The sequence below is a fragment of the Schistocerca serialis genome, chromosome 5 (genome assembly GCF_023864345.2).
Source record: "Schistocerca serialis cubense isolate TAMUIC-IGC-003099 chromosome 5, iqSchSeri2.2, whole genome shotgun sequence".
NCBI lineage: Eukaryota > Metazoa > Arthropoda > Insecta > Orthoptera > Acrididae > Schistocerca > Schistocerca serialis.
Genome location: NC_064642.1, coordinates 3,999,397 through 4,021,542, shown reverse-complemented (window position 1 = coordinate 4,021,542; position 22,146 = coordinate 3,999,397). Strand labels below are relative to the sequence as shown.

At 43.0% G+C, this 22,146-nt stretch overlaps 1 protein-coding gene across 1 annotated transcript in view; it reads left to right on the top strand.

Moving 5' to 3' along the window:
• The window catches only part of LOC126481698 (discoidin domain-containing receptor 2-like), a 337,607-nt gene that overhangs the window by 291,411 nt on the left and 24,050 nt on the right, over nucleotides 1-22,146 (top strand). The window lies entirely within an intron of this gene.

Genomic DNA, 22,146 nt, shown 5'->3' with positions numbered 1-22,146 from the left:
CAAAATATAAAAAATTCTAATTTGACGACTATGCAGAGATGCACCTTGCAAGACACGGCTGCAAAAAGGGAAGTAGCCACGATGTTTTAATTTTATTATCAATTTCATGGTGCCTGGTGCATGCTCCATTTTAGCGAGTTTTAACAGGTTCTTTTACTTTTTATTATTCTGATGATGGAAGCTTGACTTCCGAAACGCGTCAATCTTAGTGTGTTACACTATAAACAAGTGGTTGAGCCAATATATTTTTTAACATTGAAATTGACAACCACGACCTCTGATCCAGTATGGATAAAATCAAAGTGCACTCCTTTCTGCACAAGAGTCAAGGAAGTGCATTCCACATGCGGATTTGATTTCTGCCTAGTATTAACTGAGTGAAAGCTCTTAACTCTTGGGAATAAGCTAATATTGCTAATAGCAAACGACGTTAAAGAAAATATATACTGTGAGGGCAATGTCAGAATTCCCAGACTATTGAATAGGGGTCGACAAGAGGTTCTCGAACTTACACCACACATAGCTCGAACAGCCCGTTTTTGAGCCAAAAATACCCTATTTGAATCAAAAGAATTACCCCAAAAAATAATATCATATGACATAAGTGTATGAAAAGATGCGAAGTAGACCACTTTTGTTGTTGAACTGTCACTTATTTCAGATACTGTTCTAATGGTAAATAAAGCAACATTTAGTTTCTGAACAAGATCCTCAACATGGGCTTACCACGACAGCTTACTATCTATCCGAACGCCTAGGAACTTGAACTGTTCCGTCTCACTAATAATACGCCCATTCTGTCTGATCAAAATACCGGTTCTTGTTGAATTGTGAGTTAGAAACTGTAAAAACTGACTCTTACTGTGATTTAGCATCAAATTATTTTCCACAAGCCACGAACTTATTTCATGAACTACATTATTTGATACTGTTTGAATATTACACACAAGATCCTTCACTACCAAGCTGGTAGTGTACATTATCAGCAAGAAAAGTACTGCTGATGAAGTCTCTAAACTGTTCAGACTCAACTTCCAAATTTCCGAGGTGCCTGGAACGACGCAGGTGGTGGTGATTTTACCATAGGTTACAAACATTAACAGATGCGTTGCTGTAGCAATCCAGCAGACTGGGTAGTGGCTTCACGGATCTCTTTGTCATTGGCAACACAAGTGCAGAAAGACGCTCTTCATCATCTCATCGCAGTCCATCCTTTCAGTCGCCAACTTTTCCCGTTCCCTGAGCCAAAGAGCTGTGAAAGAAGTACATTAATACGGAATGTAGCTTAAAAACAGCTACCACACTCAAGTTTTTAATTTATAATAAGTATATTTCTCGTCAGCTACGTTTGCTCCACATGTTCCTTTTTGATAAATTAGCTGAAGACTACCCTAATGAGGCAACTTGATTTAACGACTATGAAATACAGTACACATAGCTTAGCACACTTTGGTAAAGTAAATGGAATTTTTCGGCGAGAAAACGTCTCATGTCAGCTTTTTTCCCGGAGATAAAGATGTCCTTCCATACAAAAATGACTGGTTCATGAACTATCAACATACAGGAATCTGTGTAATACACTACTGGCCATTAAAATTGCTACACCAAGAAGAAATGCAGATTATAAACGGGTATTCATTGGACAAATATATTATACTAGATCTGACATGTGATCACATTTTCACGCAATTTCGGTGCATACATCCTGAGAAATCAGTACCCAGAACAACCATCTGTGGCCTTGATACACCTGGGCATTGAGTCAAACAGAGCTTGGATGGCGTGTACGGGTACAGCTGCCCATGCAGCTTCAACACGATACCATAGTTCATCAAGAGTAGTGACTGGCGTATTGTGACGAGCCAGTTACTCGGCCACCATTGACCAGACGTTTTCAATTCGTGAGAGATCTGGAGAATGTGCTGGCCAGGGCAACAGTTGAACATTTTCTGTATCCAGAAAGACCCGTACAGGACCAGCAACATGCGGTCGTGCATTATCCTGCTGAAATGTAGGATTTGGCAGGGATCGAATGAAGGGTAGAGTCACGGGTCGTAACACATCTGAAATGTAACGTCCAGTGTTCAAAGTGCCGTCAAAGCGAACAAGAGGTGACCGAGACGTGTAACCAATTGCACCCCATATCAACACGCCGGGTGATGGCAAATATATGCTTCCAATGTGCGTTCACCGCGATGTCGCCAAACACGGATGCGACCATCATGATGCTGTAAACAGAATTTGGATTCATCCGAAAAATTGACGTTTTACCATTCGTGCACCCAGGTTCGTCGTTGAGTACACCATCGCAGTATGCAGCGTCAAGAGTAACCGCAGCCATGGTCTCGGAGGTGATAGTCCATCCTGCTGCAAACGACGTCGAACTGTTGGTGCAGATGGTTGTTGTCTTGCAAACGTCCCCATCTGATGACTCAGGGATCGAGACGTGGGTGCCCGATCCGTTACAGCCATGCGGATAAGATGCCTGTCATCTCGACTGCTAGTGATACGACGCTGTTGGGATCCAGCACTTCGTTCCGTATTACCCTCCTGAACCCACCGATTCCATATTCTGCTAACAGTCATTGGATCTCGACCAACGCGAGCAGCAATGTCGCGATATGATAAACCTCAGTCGCGATAGGCTACAATCCGACCTTTATCAATGTCGGAAACGTGATGGCAGGCATTTCTCCTCCTTACACGAGGCATCACAACAACGTTTCACCAGGAAACGCCGGCCAACTGCTGTTTGTGTATGAAAAATCTGTTGGAAACATTCCTCTTGTCAGCACGTTGTAGGTGTCGCCACCGGCGCCTACCTTGTGATAATGCTCTGAAAAGCTAATCATTTGCGTATCATAGCATCTTCTTGCTGTCGGTTAAATTTCGCGTCTGTAGCACGTCATCTTCGTGGTGTAGCAATTTTAATGGCCAGTAGTGTATGTGATTGAAGGTATTGCAAATAATGATTACTATCTTCTGAATACAGAGAGTACAGGGTGACAACTATTGAACTATGTGAAATAAAATCGTCATAACTCATAACTCCCCCCCATGAACCATGGACCTTGCCGTTGGTGGGGAGGCTTGCGTGCCTCAGCGATACAGATAGCCGTACCGTAGGTGCAACCACAACGGAGGGGTATCTGTTGAGAGGCCAGACAAACGTGTGGTTCCTGAAGAGGGGCAGCAGCCTTTTCAGTAGTTGCAAGGGCAACAGTCTGGATGATTGACTGATCTGGCCTTGTAACAATAACCAAAACGGCCTTGCTGTGCTGGTACTGCGAACGGCTGAAAGCAAGGGGAAACTACAGCCGTAATTTTCCCGAGGGCATGCAGCTTTACTGTATGATTACATGATGATGGCGTCCTCTTGGGTAAAATATTCCGGAGGTAAAATAGTCCCCCATTCGGATCTCCGGGCGGGGACTACTCAAGAGGATGTCGTTATCAGGAGAAAGAAAACTGGCGTTCTACGGATCGGAGCGTGGAATGTCAGATCCCTTAATCGGGCAGGTAGGTTAGAAAATTTAAAAAGGGAAATGGATAGGTTGAAGTTAGATATAGTGGGAATTAGTGAAGTTCGGTGGCAGGAGGAACAAGACTTCTGGTCAGGTGACTACAGGGTTATAAACACAAAATCAAATAGGGGTAATGCAGGAGTAGGTTTAATAATGAATAGGAAAATAGGAATGCGGGTAAGCTACTACAAACAGCATAGTGAACGCATTATTGTGGCCAAGATAGATACGAAGCCCACACCTACTACAATAGTACAAGTTTATATGCCAACTAGCTCTGCAGATGACGAAGAAATTGAAGAAATGTATGATGAAATAAAAGAAATTATTCAGATTGTGAAGGGAGACGAAAATTTAATAGTCATGGGTGACTGGAATTCGAGTGTAGGAAAAGGGAGAGAAGGAAACATAGTAGGTGAATATGGATTGGGGGACAGAAATGAAAGAGGAAGCCGCCTAGTAGAATTTTGCACAGAGCACAACATAATCATAACTAACACTTGGTTTAAGAATCATGAAAGAAGGTTGTATACATGGAAGAACCCTGGAGATACTAAAAGGTATCAGATAGATTATATAATGGTAAGACAGAGATTTAGGAACCAGGTTTTAAATTGTAAGACATTTCCAGGGGCAGATGTGGACTCTGACCACAATCTATTGGTTATGACCTGTAGATTAAAACTGAAGAAACTGCAAAAAGGTGGGAATTTAAGGAGATGGGACCTGGATAAATTAAAAGAACCAGAGGTTGTACAGAGATTCAGGTAGAGCATAAGGGAGCAATTGACAGGAATGGGGGAAATAAATACAGTAGAAGAAGAATGGGTAGCTTTGAGGGATGAAGTAGTGAAGGCAGCAGAGGATCAAGTAGGTAAAAAGACGAGGGCTAGTAGAAATCCTTGGGTAACAGAAGAAATATTGAATTTAATTGATGAAAGGAGAAAATATAAAAATGCAGTAAGTGAAACAGGCAAAAAGGAATACAAACGTCTCAAAAATGAGATCGACAGGAAGTGCAAAATGGCTAAGCAGGGATGGCTAGAGGACAAATGTAAGGATGTAGAGGCTTGTCTCACTAGGGGTAAGATAGATACTGCCTACAGGAAAATTAAAGAGACCTTTGGAGATAAGAGAACGACTTGTATGAATATCAAGAGCTCGGATGGAAACCCAGTTCTAAGCAAAGAAGGGAAAGCAGAAAGGTGGAAGGAGTATATAGAGGGTCTATACAAGGGCGATGTACTTGAGGACAATATTATGGAAATGGAAGAGGATGTAGATGAAGATGAAATGGGAGATACGATACTGCGTGAAGAGTTTGACAGAGCACTGAAAGACCTGAGTCGAAACAAGGCCCCCGGAGTAGACAATATTCCATTGGAACTACTGACGGCCGTGGGAGAGCCAGTCCTGACAAAACTCTACCAGCTGGTGAGCAAGATGTATGAAACAGGCGAAATACCCTCAGACTTCAAGAAGAATATAATAATTCCAATCCCAAAGAAAGCAGGTGTTGACAGATGTGAAAATTACCGAACTATCAGCTTAATAAGTCACAGCTGCAAAATACTAACACGAATTCTTTACAGACGAATGGAAAAACTAGTAGAAGCCAACCTCGGGGAAGATCAGTTTGGATTCCGTAGAAACACTGGAACACGTGAGGCAATACTGACCTTACGACTTATCTTAGAAGAAAGATTAAGGAAAGGCAAACCTACGTTTCTAGCATTTGTAGACTTAGAGAAAGCTTTTGACAATGTTGACTGGAATACTCTCTTTCAAATTCTAAAGGTGGCAGGGGTAAAATACAGGGAGCGAAAGGCTATTTACAATTTGTACAGAAACCAGATGGCAGTTATAAGAGTCGAGGGACATGAAAGGGAAGCAGTGGTTGGGAAGGGAGTAAGACAGGGTTGTAGCCTCTCCCCGATGTTGTTCAATCTGTATATTGAGCAAGCAGTAAAGGAAACAAAAGAAAAATTCGGAGTAGGTATTAAAATCCATGGAGAAGAAATAAAAACTTTGAGGTTTGCCGATGACATTGTAATTCTGTCAGAGACAGCAAAGGACTTGGAAGAGCAGTTGAATGGAATGGACAGTGTCTTGAAAGGAGGATATAAGATGAACGTCAACAAAAGCAAAACAAGGATAATGGAATGTAGTCTAATTAAGTCGGGTGATGCTGAGGGAATTAGATTAGGAAATGAGGCACTTAAAGTAGTTAAGGAGTTTTGCTATTTGGGGAGCAAAATAACTGATGATGGTCGAAGTAGAGAGGATATAAAATGTAGGCTGGCAATGGCAAGGAAAGCGTTCCTGAAGAAGAGAAATTTGTTAACATCCAGTATAGATTTAAGTGTCAGGAAGTCATTTCTGAAAGTATTCGTATGGAGTGTAGCCATGTATGGAAGTGAAACATGGACGATAAATAGTTTGGACAAGAAGAGAATAGAAGCTTTCGAAATGTGGTGCTATAGAAGAATGCTGAAGATTGGATGGGTAGATCACATAACTAATGAGGAAGTATTGAATAGGATTGGGGAGAAGAGAAGTTTGTGGCACAACTTGACCAGAAGAAGGGATCGGTTGGTAGGACATGTTCTGAGGCATCAAGGGATCACCAATTTAGTATTGGAGGGCAGCGTGGAGGGTAAAAATCGTAGAGGGAGACCAAGAGATGAATACACTAAGCAGATTCAGAAGGATGTAGGATGCAGTAGGTACTGGGAGATGAAAAAGCTTGCACAGAATAGAGTAGCATGGAGAGCTGCATCAAACCAGTCTCAGGACTGAAGACCACAACAACAACAACTCATAACTTCTGAACTGTTTGCATTAGCACTTTCAAACTGCACGGTTGATCGCGGTGCGTGATGGGAATTAGCATTGTTAGTATAGTTTGGTTTAGCGACGAATCCCACTTTCTTTTGGATGGGTTCGTGAATAAACAAAACTGGCGCATTTCGGGGACTGAGAATCCGCATTTCGGGATCGAGAATTCTCTTCACCCTCGACGGGTGACTGTGTGGTGTGCAGTGTCCAATCACGGAATAATGGGTAGGATATTCCTTGATGATATAGTAACTCCCGAACGATACGTGAAGTTTTGGGAGATGATTTCATCCCCATTATCCAAAGTAACCCTGATTTCGACAAGATGTGCTTCATGCAAAACGCAGCTCGATCCCATGGAAGGAGGAGGGTGTTTGATGACCTGGAGGACCAATTTTGGAACCTAATTCTGGCTCTGAGGTACCCAGACCTCCGGATCTGAACACATGCGTCTCCTTTTTGTGGGGTTGTATTAAAGACAGAGTGTACTGCAGTAACCCCAAAACCACTGCTGATCTGAAAACAACGATTCAGATCATCGACAGCGTCGATGTTCCGACACTTCAGCGGGTCATGCAGAATTTCGCTATTCGTCTGCGCCACATCGTCGCCAATGATGGCAGGCATATCGAACATGTCATAACGTAAATCTGAATATCTGTAGTGTCACTGACAAGTTTAATAAGGTGAGTGCAAGCCGCAGTTTTTCTTTTTTTTTCATATATTCCGATAATTGTCGGCCTATATAAGGAGATTCATACGCGTGCCATATTAGTTTAACTCTTTCATATAAGGAGCGAAATTGGTTATGGAATGAACTTGCAAAGACAAAATGTACAAAGTATAATTGTATTAAGTTACTTTTGTCCAGCACACAAGGTACTCACATTAAAATAACTGTATGATTCATGAAACTGGTGTAAAACGTGTATTGTGGGCTACGAAGTTCTGTGAATATCAGTACTTTGTTGTCGAGCAAAAGGCACTGAAAACGATGTCACGAGGTTCACTTTTACCATTAGTGAACTACTCACATTACTCAAACTGTATAAGAGAATGACATGCTCAGTGGCTTACATGATCAGACAGTTATTTGTAAACATCGTCCTATCAGCGGGAGAAGATGACATCGAGATACTGTAATTATATCCTGATTAGTGGCAGCTTAATTAAACACGTCCCAAGAAAAATCTCCCGTCGTACTAAGCACATTTAAAACACCTTGTTTCTTTAATAGAACGGCTTACAGCATCTATTCAGATACTGCTTCGTAAATTACAAACTTCTCGTCGTCATTATTGAGTTAAGTGTGCGAGATGTGCAACCCATAACAGAAGCGTCTGTAAAACGGCACCACCTAAATTCATCGCAACTGTTCCAGTAAAAGTGTGTGCGTTTGCATGCATGTTCGACGCCATGTGTATGGCTGGAGTGGGCTTGTATAAAGAAAGGAACGAAGATAACATTCCGTTGACGAGATTATTATTGGTGGAATATAAGCTCGAAATTGAGAAAGGTACCAAAGGAAATTGGCGTGCCTTTCAAAGGAACCAACCCTTCATTCGTTAACCATTTTAGGGAAACCTAAATATGGACATCCTCGTGGAGGTTTGAACCATCGTCCACCTGAATACGCTACTATTACTAGGTCAACTTTCGCAACACTGTGGAGAGGGAAGGAGATATGAGTGTGAATGAAATATGCTATTGGGAATATGGCCTTGACGCGTGGAAAGAAAGTATTCTGACGCGAATGATACCTACCCTTCATACCAGTATCCTGGCTTAGTTTTAACAGTTTAGTTCTGTTCCGAATGTCGAACGGAAGTGTTGTCTACTGGAGTCCAAACAGACGTGTTCTCTGCTAGCCCAGTGTTCGGTCTCCACTTTGCAAGTCCATGCAGTTACTGTGCGCTAGTGAGAAGAGCTCTCCAAAGTGGCGGTCAATGATAATTTTTTAGGAATATAACGATCTCCCCTCCATGCAAAGAGTTTGCATCATCAGTCAACCGTTACACCCAGATGCGCAGCTCTTAAACAGTGTTGGGGTAGTCTCGACGCTTTAGCCATTACAATTGCGTCCACGTATGCACTTAAATGGAAATTGGTGTCCCGGTTTCCCCTACTCTATCGTATGTTTAGGTTATCGAATGATGCTCCTAGAGCAAAAGTCACTCACCTAACATACGGCAGCGACAGAAGCTTAGCCCATTGCTTTACAAAGAGAAAATAATTCACGTTCACGAGGCAGCCCAGTCATTTCCCACGGAGTGCTAAGATGTTCATGTATCAGTGAGCACTTCTCGCTTAGCATTCCTGGAAGGCAACTTGAAGACTCAAACCAAACTGCCTTTGAAGTTTATTTTGTCCAGATGCCCTTGTTGTGAAAACTGAGACTCTCCGTAAATCCAGATGTTTGTCGCACTAAGTTAACCACTTCTGGAACTTTGTGCCGAAACGTGGCAGGAAATCCAAGCAGATGCTGGTCGTATGTAAAGACAGAATCAATGCGATGGAAATAGCGTCGACGACAGTGCTGCCAAAGCAGAGATACTAAACACAGCCCTCCGGAATTCCTTCACCAAAGACGACGAAGTAAATGTTCCAGAATTCGAATCAATAACAGCAGCTAACATGAGTAATTTAGAAGCAGATCTTCTCGGAATAGCAAAGCAACTTAAATCACTTAATAAAAGCAACTCTTCCGGTCCAGACTACATACCAACTAGGTTCCTTCCAGAGTATGCTGATGCAATAGCTCCTTACTTAACCATCATATACAACCGCTCACTCGACGAAAGATCCGTACCCAAAGACCGGACAGTTGCACAAGTCACACCAATATTCGAGAAAGGTAGCAGGAGTAGTCCGCAAAATTACAGTCCCATATCATTAACGTCGACATGCATCAGGATTATGGACATATATTCTGTTCTCACGTTTTGAATTACATCGAAGAGAGTGGTCTATTGACATACAGTCAACACGGATGCAGAAAACATCTTTCTTGTAAAACAATTAGCTCTTTCCTCACACACAGTGTTGAGACCTATTGACAAAGGATTTCAAATTGAGTCCGTGTTTCTAGATTTCCAGAAGGCTTCTGACTAGCAAGGCCTGTAGTGAAATTGCATGCTTATGGAATATGTGACTGGATTCGTGATTTCCTGTCAGAGAGGTCACAATTCGTAGTAACTGACGGAAAGTCATCGATTAAAGCAGGCGTTCCCCAAGGAAGTGTTGTAGGCCCTCTGCTGTTCCTTATCTATATGAACGATTTAGGAGACAGTCTGAGCAGCCATTTTAGGTTGATTGCAGATGATGCTGTCGTTTATCTGCTAGTAAAGTCACCAGAACATCAAAACAAATTACAAAACGATTTAGATAAGATATCTGTATGGTGCGGAAATGGCAGTTGACCCTAAATAATGAATAGTGTAAGGTGATCCACATGAGTGCTAAAAGCAATCAGTTAAACTTTGGTTACACGATAAATCAGTCAAATCTAAAAGCCGTAAATTAAAGTAAATACCTAGAAATTACAATAACGAGCAACTTAAATAGGAAGGAACGCATAGAAAATGTTGAGAAGGCAAACCTAAGACCGCATTTTATTGGCAGATCACTTAGAAAATGTAACAGACCTACTAAGGAGACTGCCTACACTACAATTGTCCGTCCTCTTTTGGAGTACTGCTGCGCGGTGTGGGATCCTTATGAGATAGGACACATCGAGAAAATTCAAAGAAGGGCAGCACGATTTGCATTATCGCGAAATAGGGGACAGAGTGTCACTGATGTGATACAGGATTTGAGGTATACACCATTGAAACAAAGTCGTTTTTGGTTGCTGCGAAATCTTCTGAAGAAATACTAATCACCAACTTTTTCCTCGGAAAGCGTAAATATTTTGCTGACGCCCACCTAAATAGGGAGAAACAATCATCATAATAAAATAATGGAAATCAGAGCTCGCACAGAAATATGTAGGTGTTTGATTTTTCCACCCGCTGTTAGAGAGAATAATAGAGAATTATTCTGCAGATGGTTCGATGAATCCTCTGCCGGGCACTTAAGTGTGATCCATGTGGATGCAGATGTTGATACAGCGCAGATCACAGAGCATTATGCGAAAACACCAGAGAGGGGACTGGGTGTGACGGAAGCCGTGCCTTACGCTTTTCTCTGAAAAGGCGGCCACAACCACTAGGAGGACAGGATCTACCTGGGCGTCAGCTCACTGTCCTGGCCCACTGCTTCCTCGTGATGTACCCAGATGATCTAGAGAGAAAATCACACGCAGAATCGCCAACAGCAAGGAGAACGAATCAGTATAGAAGTAACAGCTCACTCCTGGCAATCACTGACGTTTTTTATTACAATTGTTGACTATTTTACTAAGCTATAGGAACGAAATTCAGACAGTACTGCTTTTGTATCGTATTTTGAATAGCATGTAAGATGCGCCAGTCCGGCAATGGACTGCTGCGTATCTCTGCTCAGCTGCCTCCTCTGAGAGACTGCCCTTCCGCTGCACACACGGCGAATGAGAGACGTGTCTTGAGAGCATATGTTGACTGTAGGTGACAGTGAAGAATGTGTGTGTGTGAGTAGGGTGTTGTTATGTTTGTGCAGCATGATAGCGAGAGAAAGGAGACGGCGCAACCCAGTGTTGGTATACAACCGACTACTCTTGAGTAACACCACAAGGATGTTGGACTTATAACACACATCACCATCAAAAGTGTCAGATGCCCCCACTCAATGAGACGCTGAGGAGAGGTTTGGAATTTAATCCAGGACGATACTGTAAAGTAGCGGCAATGAACGCTAGCCACTGCCTCTTCGCGCTGGCCAAACAGGCCGCTCTTTCCAGCGCAAGGATTCGAACCGTGTGTAAGTAACCTCATCTATGGAGGTAGATAAAACTTGATGAAACATGGTGGTAACGTATATTAAACTACTCGCCATTAAAATTGCTACACCAAGAAGAAATGCAGATGATAAATGGATACTCATTCGACAAATATATTATACTAGAACTGACATGTGATTACATATTCCTGCAATTTGGGTCCGTAGATCCTGAGAAATCAGTACCTAGAAGAACCACCTCTGGCTGTAATATCGGCCTTGGTACGCCTGGGCATAGAGTCAGAGCGTGGATGGCGTGTACATGCACAGCTGCCTATGCAGCTTCAACACGATACCACAGTTCATCAGGAGTAGTACTGGCGTATTGTGATGAGCCAGTTGCTCGGCCACCATTGACCAGACGTTTTCAATTCGTGAGGGATATGGAGAATGTGCTGGCCAGGCCAGCAGTCGAACATTTTCTGTATTCAGAAAGGCCCGTACAGGACGTGCAACATGCGGTCGTGCGTTATCCTGCTGAAATGTAGGGTTTCGCAGGGATCGAATGAAGGGTAGAGTCACGGTCGTAACACATCTGAAATGTAACGTCCACTGTTCGAAGTGCCGTCAATGGGAACAACAAGTGACCGAGACGTGTAACGAATGGCACCCCATACCATCACGCCGGGTGATACGCCAGTATGGCGATGACGAATACACCCTTCCTATGAGCGTTCACTGGGATGTCGCCAAACACGGATGCGACCATCAGGATGCTCAAAACAGAACCGGGATTCATCCGAAAAAATGACGTTTTGCCATTCGTGCACCCAGGTTCGTCGCTGAGTACACCATCGCAGGCGCTCCGGTCTGTGATGAAGCGTCAAGGGCAACCGCAGCCACGGTGTCCGAGCTGATAGTCCGTGCTGCTGTAAACGTCGTCGAACTGTTCGTGCAGATGGTTGTTGTCTTGCAAACGTCCCCATCTGTTGACTCAGGGATCGAGACGTCGCTGCGCCATACGTTACAGCCATGCGGATAAGATGCCTGTCATCTCGACTGCTAGTGATACGAGGCCATTGGGATGCAGCACGGCGTTCCGTATTACTCTCCTGAACCCATCGATTCCATATTCTGCCAACAGTCATTGGATCTCGACCAACGCGAGCAGCAATGTCGCAGTACGATAAACCGCAATCACGATAGGCTACAATCCGACCTTTATCAAATTCCGAAGCGTGATGGTACGCATTTCTCCTCCTTACGCGAAGCATCACAACAATGTTTCACCAGGCAACGCCGGTCAACTGCTGTTTGTGTATGAGAAATCGGTTGAAACGTTCCTCATTTCAGCACGTTGTAGGTGTCGCCACCGGCGCCAACCTTGTGTGAGTGCTCTGAAAAGCTAATTATTTGCATATCACAGCATCTTCTTCCTGTCGGTTAAATTTGGCACGTCATCTTCGTGGTGTAGCAATTTTAATGGCCAGTAGTGTAACATTGTAACTGCGAATAAAAGATTATGCCAACTTTTTGGAAATGTGCTGAAGTGTGAAGGCAAGACAGTGGGAATGGGCTGCAGTAGACACCGCAGGTGGGAGTCCCATGTCAGAAGCGTCGTTGTCCATTATTCAAACGATTCTCTCACACCACTGTCATCTCCCTAAACCAAACAATTATCACGCTGAATGCTTAATTCATTACCTCATTGTTCTCCCCCTGTCTCGATTCCTATCTTCTCTCTTCACTGCGTGCTTTTGACGGTCTGTGGAAATCGCAAACTTTTTAGCAACCAGTAAAAGCCTTTGTCGTACAAGGCGACCTTTCATCTCGTGCTGCCGGATTCTTTGGTGTCTCCTCCCTAGTGCAGTATACAGTCTCCCTTCCTGGTCTTCGTATTTCAGTAGTCCATTTTATCTGCAGTGGAAGACATATGTTTAGCCCTGAGACTTGGGCGTAAATCTTATTTAGAGAGCTGGGAGTTGCTCTCGCAACGGTAGGGGAGGCGTCAGTTAAGACAGGGGGGTGGGGAGTCATGTGACAGCCCGTAGATCTGCAGAGGTGACGGCAGGCCGCCGCCGTGTGTTCACGCGGCAGGGCCGGGCGCAGCTCACCCCTTCCAGACGCCCCTGCTTTGAGTCCTGAGACGCACGGAGACGTCTTACAGCTGTAGCAGACGCCGCGGCGGAGCAGACCGCCTAATGGAAACAAAGTGTCTGCAGCGGTAATTGTTAGCAGCGGCCGGGGCGCCTAAAGGAAGACTAATGGCACGAGCTGCCAGCCGGGGGTGGCGCCCCGGAATAAAATTACCCCCGGCGGGGCGGCCCATAACGCCACTGGGTCACCGCCACCCTCCACCCTCGCGCAGTTTTTTTCTTTCCGCCCCGGAAGGAGATGTATAGGGGGTTTAAATGAAATGCTATCGGAACGGAATAAGGCGCTTAAAAGCTGTTTAATACTACCGCGTTTTATCACTCTCCGCGGGATTCTCATTTGGAGGTTCGCAAGTCGTCTTCCGGCAGATCGGAGACGGGTCCGTAATTGCTCCGTGACGTAGTAGAACGTCGCACTGACTTGTGACTAGGGTTGATCAAAGACTGTGGAGGCGGCTCATCCGACGCAATGTAGCACACGATACGCGGGAACTCGCTATGTCGTGGGCACCTCATTGCACCGCACTGCTATTTGAGTGTTTTCTTTTTGGGGATGGTGGGCGGGGAAATAGGCATTGGTAGTTTCACTGACAGTATTAATAGTTTTCAGGATTACGTACAGATGATTGGACACCACGTGTAAAGCAGTGGAAGTGATGGATCGTTGTTCTTTGTAACTTGTGATGAATACATTCGCGATAGTCCATTTTATTTAGGCACATTTTACGTATTACAAAGTGTCACAAGCATTTCATTCAGGTGTTGTGTCCCATTGCTATCTCCTGTGGATTGTTGCACATTTACGCTACGATACTGTTGACAGAGATTGTTTGCTTCGCAGACTTACAAAAGCTCGCGGAGAAATCGTTTGTAATTAGGTTAGAAATCGTTTGTTGATATACACCGTAAGTAAGCGACCAGAGTCGCTTAGAGAAACTGTAGCACAACAAGGTTTCTCCTAAAATGTGATAAGTATTCTGATACAGGTGTGATATTTGCCCTTTTGGACATGCACGTCCGAAAGAACAGACACCATTGTGTAGTGTGTGTTTGTGTGTACAGATTAACGTTACTTCCCCGTTATGGAAAGCGCTAAAACACAATCAGTTTTCATGGAATTTTTTCTCTCTCTTTCATTCTTCTTCCTGCCTTCTGTCCACTTCTTTCCTGTTTTCTTCTCTTTGACTGTTTGCTGAAATTTCTGTTCAAATAGCTCTGAGCACTACGGGACGTAACATCTGAGGTCATCAGTCCCCTGGAACTTAGAACTACTTAAACCTAACTAACCTAAGGACATCACACACATCCATGCCCAAGGCAGGATGTGAACCTACGACCGTATCGGTCGCGCGGTTCCAGACTGAAGCGCCTAGAACCGCTCGGCCACAACGGCCGGCGAAATTTCTGTTTTTTGATATTTTTCTCTGTATATTTCCATGTCTGTCGTATCTTCTTTGGAGATGTTCAGTTTCTTGAGGTCTTCCATGGTTTCCTTCAGCCAATTGGTTTTCACTGTATTAATTGTCACTATGTTAAAAATCTATTTCCGTTCATTCTTTGTATGTTTCCATAGAACTTTACACTTCTTTTCCTGATGTTGTTTGTAAACGTCTGTATATGTTGACACATTTCTTTTGTGGATCTCTTTTTTCAGATCCCCTCATAGATCTTTCTCAGTATTTTCCTCTTTTCAGACCTGTTTTCTGTATAACGTCTCCAGGTATTTGAAACTTTCCATTTGCGTTATCTTTCTACACTTTGTTACCAGTGGGTGCCTGTCTGTGGATTTTGTGTCCATGTATTGCGTTTTTTCATACGACTTTTGTACTCCTTTTTTGGCTGAGGTTTCGTGTAGTGGCTCGCGAGACTCGTTGGCTTCTTCTCTGTTGTTTGTTATCATGGCTACATCATCGGTAAAGGCCAGACATTTTAAGGTGGTAGTTCTGTCGTTTGTCTCCCCATCTTTATTCCATTGACTCCTTAGTCCCATGTCCTGATTATTTTCTCCATAACGGTGTTAAATAGCATGAGTGACAGTCCATCTTCCTGCCTCACCCCTGATTTCGAATGGTTCCGAGATCTCTCCTATAAACTTCACTTTGAATGTTGTATTTGTTAATATTTCCTGGATTATCATTCTGATTTTGTTGACCATCTTCAGTTCTTCCAGTATGCTGAAGAGTGTTTCTCTATCTACGAGTCATGGGCCTTCTTAAAGTCGACGAACGTTGTTGTGGCATTCCTGGACTTTCTTGTTGTTAATCCTGTTCTCAGGCACCATATCCGTTCATTACATGATTTTCCCTTTCTGAACTCTCCTTGGTATTCTCCTATCTGTGGATCTATTTGAGGCTCTAGCCCAGCTGTTGCCAACCTTTCTGAGACTATTACCCCTGAGTGCAGTCAGATATTGGCTTGTACCCCCTCCCCCCCCATCTCCCCCCTGCCACACCATCAACAGCTCCTAACTAAACTTTAGAATGAACGAGAATTTTCTTCTAACGCTTTTATTTTTTAAATGATGGAAGATAATTGGTTTTTAGTTTTCGTAGATGTCTTATTAATGAGTCAATTTGACAATGTTAGAATTGGCATCGCTTAATGCTAACATTTTACTAATATTTGTAGAAAGATGAAGTAATTCTCAGCGCATCGCAGGTGTTACCTACAACTCCTCCGCAGAAAAGAAAGCTAATTATCCACACTGATGGTAGACACTTGTTACAATACGTGCCTCCTCTGCACCCCTCCTCTCCCTAAGGCCACTCGCTCCACTCACACCCTGCAACCTCATTTTAAAATCAACCAAGTCAAAGGGTGTACACCATACCTACTGCTTGTGAACCACTAGATTCCTGGACTCCTTACCCCTGAAATGATAGAAACGAAGGCTTTAGGTTGGCAATGCTTTGCTTCTGACCACCGCCGCGCAGCGATGTGGTAGCCATTACTCAATTACTGCTGTGTTGTGATCTCAGTTAGATTGTTTATTGTAGCGAAGTGAATAACGAAGCAGTTTCTAGTCCATTGTGGGAACTACATACAACTCGGAGAAGGCGTTTTCATGAGATATTTAAGCATATACGCACATCAAAAAAAGTTTTGCATCACCGCAGTTCCCAGAACTCCTAAAGATAGACGTTGATGTGGATATTGTATAACAGACACAGTCCCTTCGACTAAACCCACCCAAACACGTAAACAACCATGCATGTCCAGCGCCTCTTAGACGGAGGGGGTCCGCCAGCCGAGCAGTTCCAGTCATTCCACCTGGAAGGAGGTACACGTCTCGTGTTGTCTGTAGTTCAACCATGCCTAGACGGTCAATACCGGGGTTCGATCGCGTCCGCATTGTTACTTTGTGCCAGGAAGGGCTCTCAACAAGGGAAGTGTCCAGGACTCTCGGAGTGAACCAAAGCGATGTTGTTCGGATGTGGAGGAGATACAGAGAGACAGGAACTGTCCACGACATGCCTTGCTCAGGCCGCCCAAGAGCTACTACTGCAGTGGATGACCGCTATCTACGGATTATGGCTCGGAGGAACCCTAACAGCAACGCCACCATGTTGAATAATGCTTTTCTTGCAGCCACAGAGCGTCGTGTTACGACTCAAAATGAGAGCAATAGGCTGCATGATGCGCAACTTTACTCCCGACGTCCATGGCTAGGTCCATCTTTGCAACCACGAGACCATGCATCGCGGTACAGATGGGCCAACATCATGCCAAATGGACCGCTCAGGATTGGCATCACGTTCTCTTCACCGATAAGTGTCGCATATGCCTTCAACTAGACAATCGTCGGAGTCGTGTTTGGAGGCAACCCGGTCAGGCTCAAAGATTTAGACACACTGTCCAGCGAGTGCAGCAAGGTGGAGGCTCCCTGCTGTTTTGGCGTGGCATTATGTGGGGCCGACGTACGCCGCTGGTGGTCATGGAAGGCGCCGTAACGGCTGTACCATACGTGAATGCCATCCTCCGACCCGATAGTGCAATCGTATCGGCAGCATGTTGGCGAGGCATTCGTCTTCATGGACGACAATTCGCATCCCCATCGAGCACATCTTGTGAATGACTTTCTTCACGATAACGACATCGCTCGACTTCAGTGGCTAGCATGTTGTCCCGGCATGAACCCTATGGAACACGCCTGGGATAGACTGAAAAGGGCTGTTTATGGACGACGTGACCCACAAACCACTCTGAGGGATCTACGCCGAATCGCAATAACAGTGCAGCCTTGGCGTAATACAGAAACGGAGCGATTTATGTGATGTGTGTGGTAAAATAAAACTTTATTGACGTTTCCTTCCCGTACTTCATAGAAGTAAGATAGTATGTTCAAAAAACACGAGCACATACTGTTGAATGGGGGCGCCACAGGTAACAGGTGCTGCTGACTTCAAACCAGCCCCGTGTGCAGCGCTTCTGTGCGATCGTCTGCGGTGTGCTGCAGGCCTCCCTCCACTCCTGTCGTTTGCCCATCGGAATCCATATTCAGGCTTCTTCTTCTTCCCTGCAACTGTCGCCATCGGTTTCTATCACACAGGGCTTCTTCATCTTCAACAACAGTTGGCCTTAGTGTCTGGCATGATGCAGCATCGTTCTCGTAGCCCTTTGTTTGTGTTTATTGGCTGAGTTCCTTTACTTCTCATGTCTACAAAAAATTGTCAATTTCGGTGTTTGCGTATAGACTCTTAATAGCATTTATGAGATGAGATGGATAACCTCATTCAGCCATGTAGTAGTAGTAGATGGATAACCTCATTCAGCCATGTTATTCCATTGCATTTCTCTATTCAAATTATCGAATGTTTTCACAAAATCTACGAAAGCAAGTTGGGTTTCCCTGTGGAATTCTCATCTCTTTTCTATAACTTGCTGCAACGTAAAAACATTGTCAATAGATGACCGTCCTTCCTTAAACCTGATTGTTCTTCAGATATTAGTTTTTCCGTGATATTTGTAAGTCTTGCATTCAGTATTTTGGCATATGAATTATGGATTTAGTCCAGGATACTTATTCCTTGATAATTGATCATTTTTTATTAGCACCATTTTTAAAGATAGATATTACTTTGACTTTCAGGCAGACTTTTGGCACCTTCTTATTTCTCCAACATTGATTAAATATTTCAAGAAGTGTTCGATGTACGAATAACCCTCCATATTTCCACTGTTCCATATTAAGAGTGTCAGACTAGTGGCTTTCCAATTTATTTGGTAGTTTTTAGAGTTCCATCAGCTCTCTCACCTCACATCAGTATTGTCCAGGCCTGTGACATTCAGTTCAGGAAACGACTGAATTAACGTATCATCGTACCACAATTTTTTATAATTAACATGTATACAATAATTTTCTTGTCTGTTGAGTGATTTAGTCACATTATAGGCGACAGTTTGTCTGTCATGTAAATCATTCTCTATGTTTCTAATTAAACGTACCTATCATTCTGTGTGTTCTTTCCAAGTTAGGTATTTCTCATTGTTTCTGTTCTCTTTATATTGATTATCATTTTCACTAATGGGATTATGTATACAGGTCCTGAAAGCTTCTTGTTTTTCTGTAATTGCTGTTTCCATCTCTGGTGTCCAAATCCTTACACTCTGCGTTTCCTGTACTTCCTTTTCTTTCCCAGAACCGCATTAGGTCTGATCAAGACGGTTGTTTTTAAGTTTTTCAAGTCTTCCTCCAAGTCTTCTACCGTTTCTAAATATGCTAATGATTTTGCCATCCACTTCTGCTAAAGATCTCTTATGCTGCTGTCTCCTGAAAGATAAACTTAAACAACATGTTCTTTCTTTTTATCCTTAACCGTTTTCTCCGGTTTTCTCCATTTTACGTAGATGTCAACTATTGACACCAGTAGGAAGTGATTTGATCCAATATCCAGTCCTCGACAAACTCTGGTATCTCCAGTATGTCGACGAAAATGCTTATTTATTGTTATATAGTCTATGGTAGATCAATATCTGCTTGCTGACCAGGTATATTAGCGAATATCTTACTTCTTAACGAAACGATTGGTAATTTTTAAGTGATTAAACGTAGCAACATCTCTCAGTATTTTTCCGTTTTCATTACATACATTTCCTCCAAACGTGCCTATTCTTTTTGGAATTGGTAAATTTCCAATTCTAGTACTGAGATTTCCCATAAGCAAAATCTGATTTTATTGTATCTGTTTAAGATCACCAGTAACCGTTGGTAAAAGGGCTTGTACTCGTCAGTTTTCATTCTTTTGGAGCATAGGTTGCTATTGTTCTTATATTCCTCTTGGATCTTTAGTTCCTAACAGTATAATGCGTTCATTTACGTATTCACAGTCCAACATTTTATTTTCCCATTTTCTATGAATGTAGGTGGCAACACCTTTACTTGATCTTTCTTCCTGCTTTACTCCACTTTATATCATAATATAGCCATCTACGTATTTAGTTCCAGATGTTTTCTTCTCTGTTTTTGCAATCGCTGCAAAATCTGTTTCCTTTTCTTTCAAATGTTTAGCCAATTAGACTTCCTTAAGAGCAATTTTCTTAATGTTCCAGGTAGCACCACTCCAAGCTCCAAAAAATTAAACGATTTTCTCTTGTTATTAGTTCTTGCGCATGTCTTATACCGGTAATCTGTCTTCTTTCCAAGGCTGGACTGAGTACTGCAAGTATGCTGTTGCGTTCCTTAGTGGGGTACTTGTCCATTGTAGGTGAGGCTGGAGGCGAGACTGCCATCTCTGAATTTTACCAGCCACAGCTGGTAACTGGTATAAGTGAGTGGTGTGGTACAACACTTCCCCCATTGCTCACTCGCCTCGCTTGTCTCTTCCACGTGTCTCTGTCTGTTATTTAGCTTTGTTAATACTGGACTTACTCATGCGGTGCCACGCAGTAACTTCAAGTCCGTGATATTCCGCTACGGTGGAACTTACACAGTGTCACCTCATTAACATGCTAGTGCATACGCAGTTGCGACAGAATACTGATGCAGTGATTTCTTAAGTTAGGTACTGAGGACAAATCAGATCAATAGCTTATGAAAATGCACCCACCCGGTATACAAATAAATGTGTAATTCCTGTGCTTATCTTGTAGCGAAACTCACAGAAATTCTCATTTAACTACCTATCAATGGCCCATAAAAATTACATTTTTTCATTGAAAAAATCTGTAGTTACTTGAATAACATTGTAGATAATAATATTGTTTCATATATTAACCGCATGGAAAAATACTCCCCTCTCTGCGTGCCATCATTTGCCAAAATCTCAAACCATATATCATATATGTTTGAATATTTCATGTAACATCCACTAAACGCAAAAAGATAGTGACCCATATTTTTCATTGCAAACTTTTGAAATTTTGCGCAGCATCCTATATAAATTCAAATATCGCAATAAGTATGATCATTAGGTAGTTGATGGGTACTTCACCATAAGCTGACATATAAAGCTGTAAGCAACTTGTTGTTGTTGTTGTGGTCTTCAGTCCTGAGACTGGTTTGATGCAGCTCTCCATGCTACTCTATCCTGTGCAAGCTTCTTCATCTCCCAGTACTTACTGCAACCTACATCCTTCTGAACAGCTTAGTGTATTCATCTCTTGGTCTCCCTCTACGATTTTCACCCTCCACGCTGCCCTCCAATTATGAAATGGTGATCCCTTGACGCCTCAGAACATGTTCTACCAACCGGTCCCTTCTTCTTGTCAAGTTGTGCCACAAACTCCTTTTCTCCCCAATTCTATTCAATACATCCTCATTAGTTATGTGATCTACCCATCTAATCTTCAGCATTCTTCTGTAGCACCACATTTCCAAAGTTTCTATTCTATTCTTGTCCAAACTATTTATCGTTCATGTTTCACTTGCATACATGGCTACACTCCATACAAATACTTTCACAAACGACTTCCTGACACTTAAATCTATACTCGATGTTAACAAATTTCTCTTCTTCAGAAACGCTTTCCTTGCCATTGCCAGTCTACTTTTTATATCCTCTCTACTTCGACCATCATCAGTTATTTTGCTCCCCAAATAGCAAAACTCCTTTACTACTTTAAGCGTCTCATTTCCTAATCTAATTCCCTCAGCATCACCCGACTTAATTCGACTGCATTCCATTATCCTCGTTTTGCTTTTGTTGATGTTCATCTTATATCCTCCTTTCAAGACACTGTCCATTCCGTTCAACTGCTCTTCCAAGTCCTTTGCTGTCTGTGATAGAATTACAATGTCATCTGCGAACCTCAAAGTTTTTATTTCTTCTCCATGGATTTTAATACCTACTCCGAATTTTTCTTTTGTTTCCTTCACTGCTTGCTCAATATAAAGATTGAATAACATCGGGGAGAGGCTACAACCCTGTCTTACTCCCTTCCCAACCACTGGTTCCCTTTCATGTCCCTCGACTCTTATAACTGCCATCTGGTTTCTGTACAAATTGTAAATAGCCTTTCACTCCCTGTATTTTACCCCTGCCACCTTCAGAATTTGAAAGAGAGTATTCCAGTCAACATTGTCAAAAGCTTTATCTAAGATAAGCCGTAGGGTCAGTATTGTCTCACATGTTCCAACATTTCTACGGAATCCAAACTGATCTTCCCCAAGGTCGTCTTCTACTAGTTTTTCCATTCGTCTGTAAAGAATTCGTGTTAGTATTTTGCAGCTGTGACTTATTAAACTGATAGTTCGGTAATTTTCACATCTGTCAACACCTGCTTTCTTTGGGATTGGAATTATTATATTCTTCTTGAAGTCTGTGGGTATTTCGCCTGTC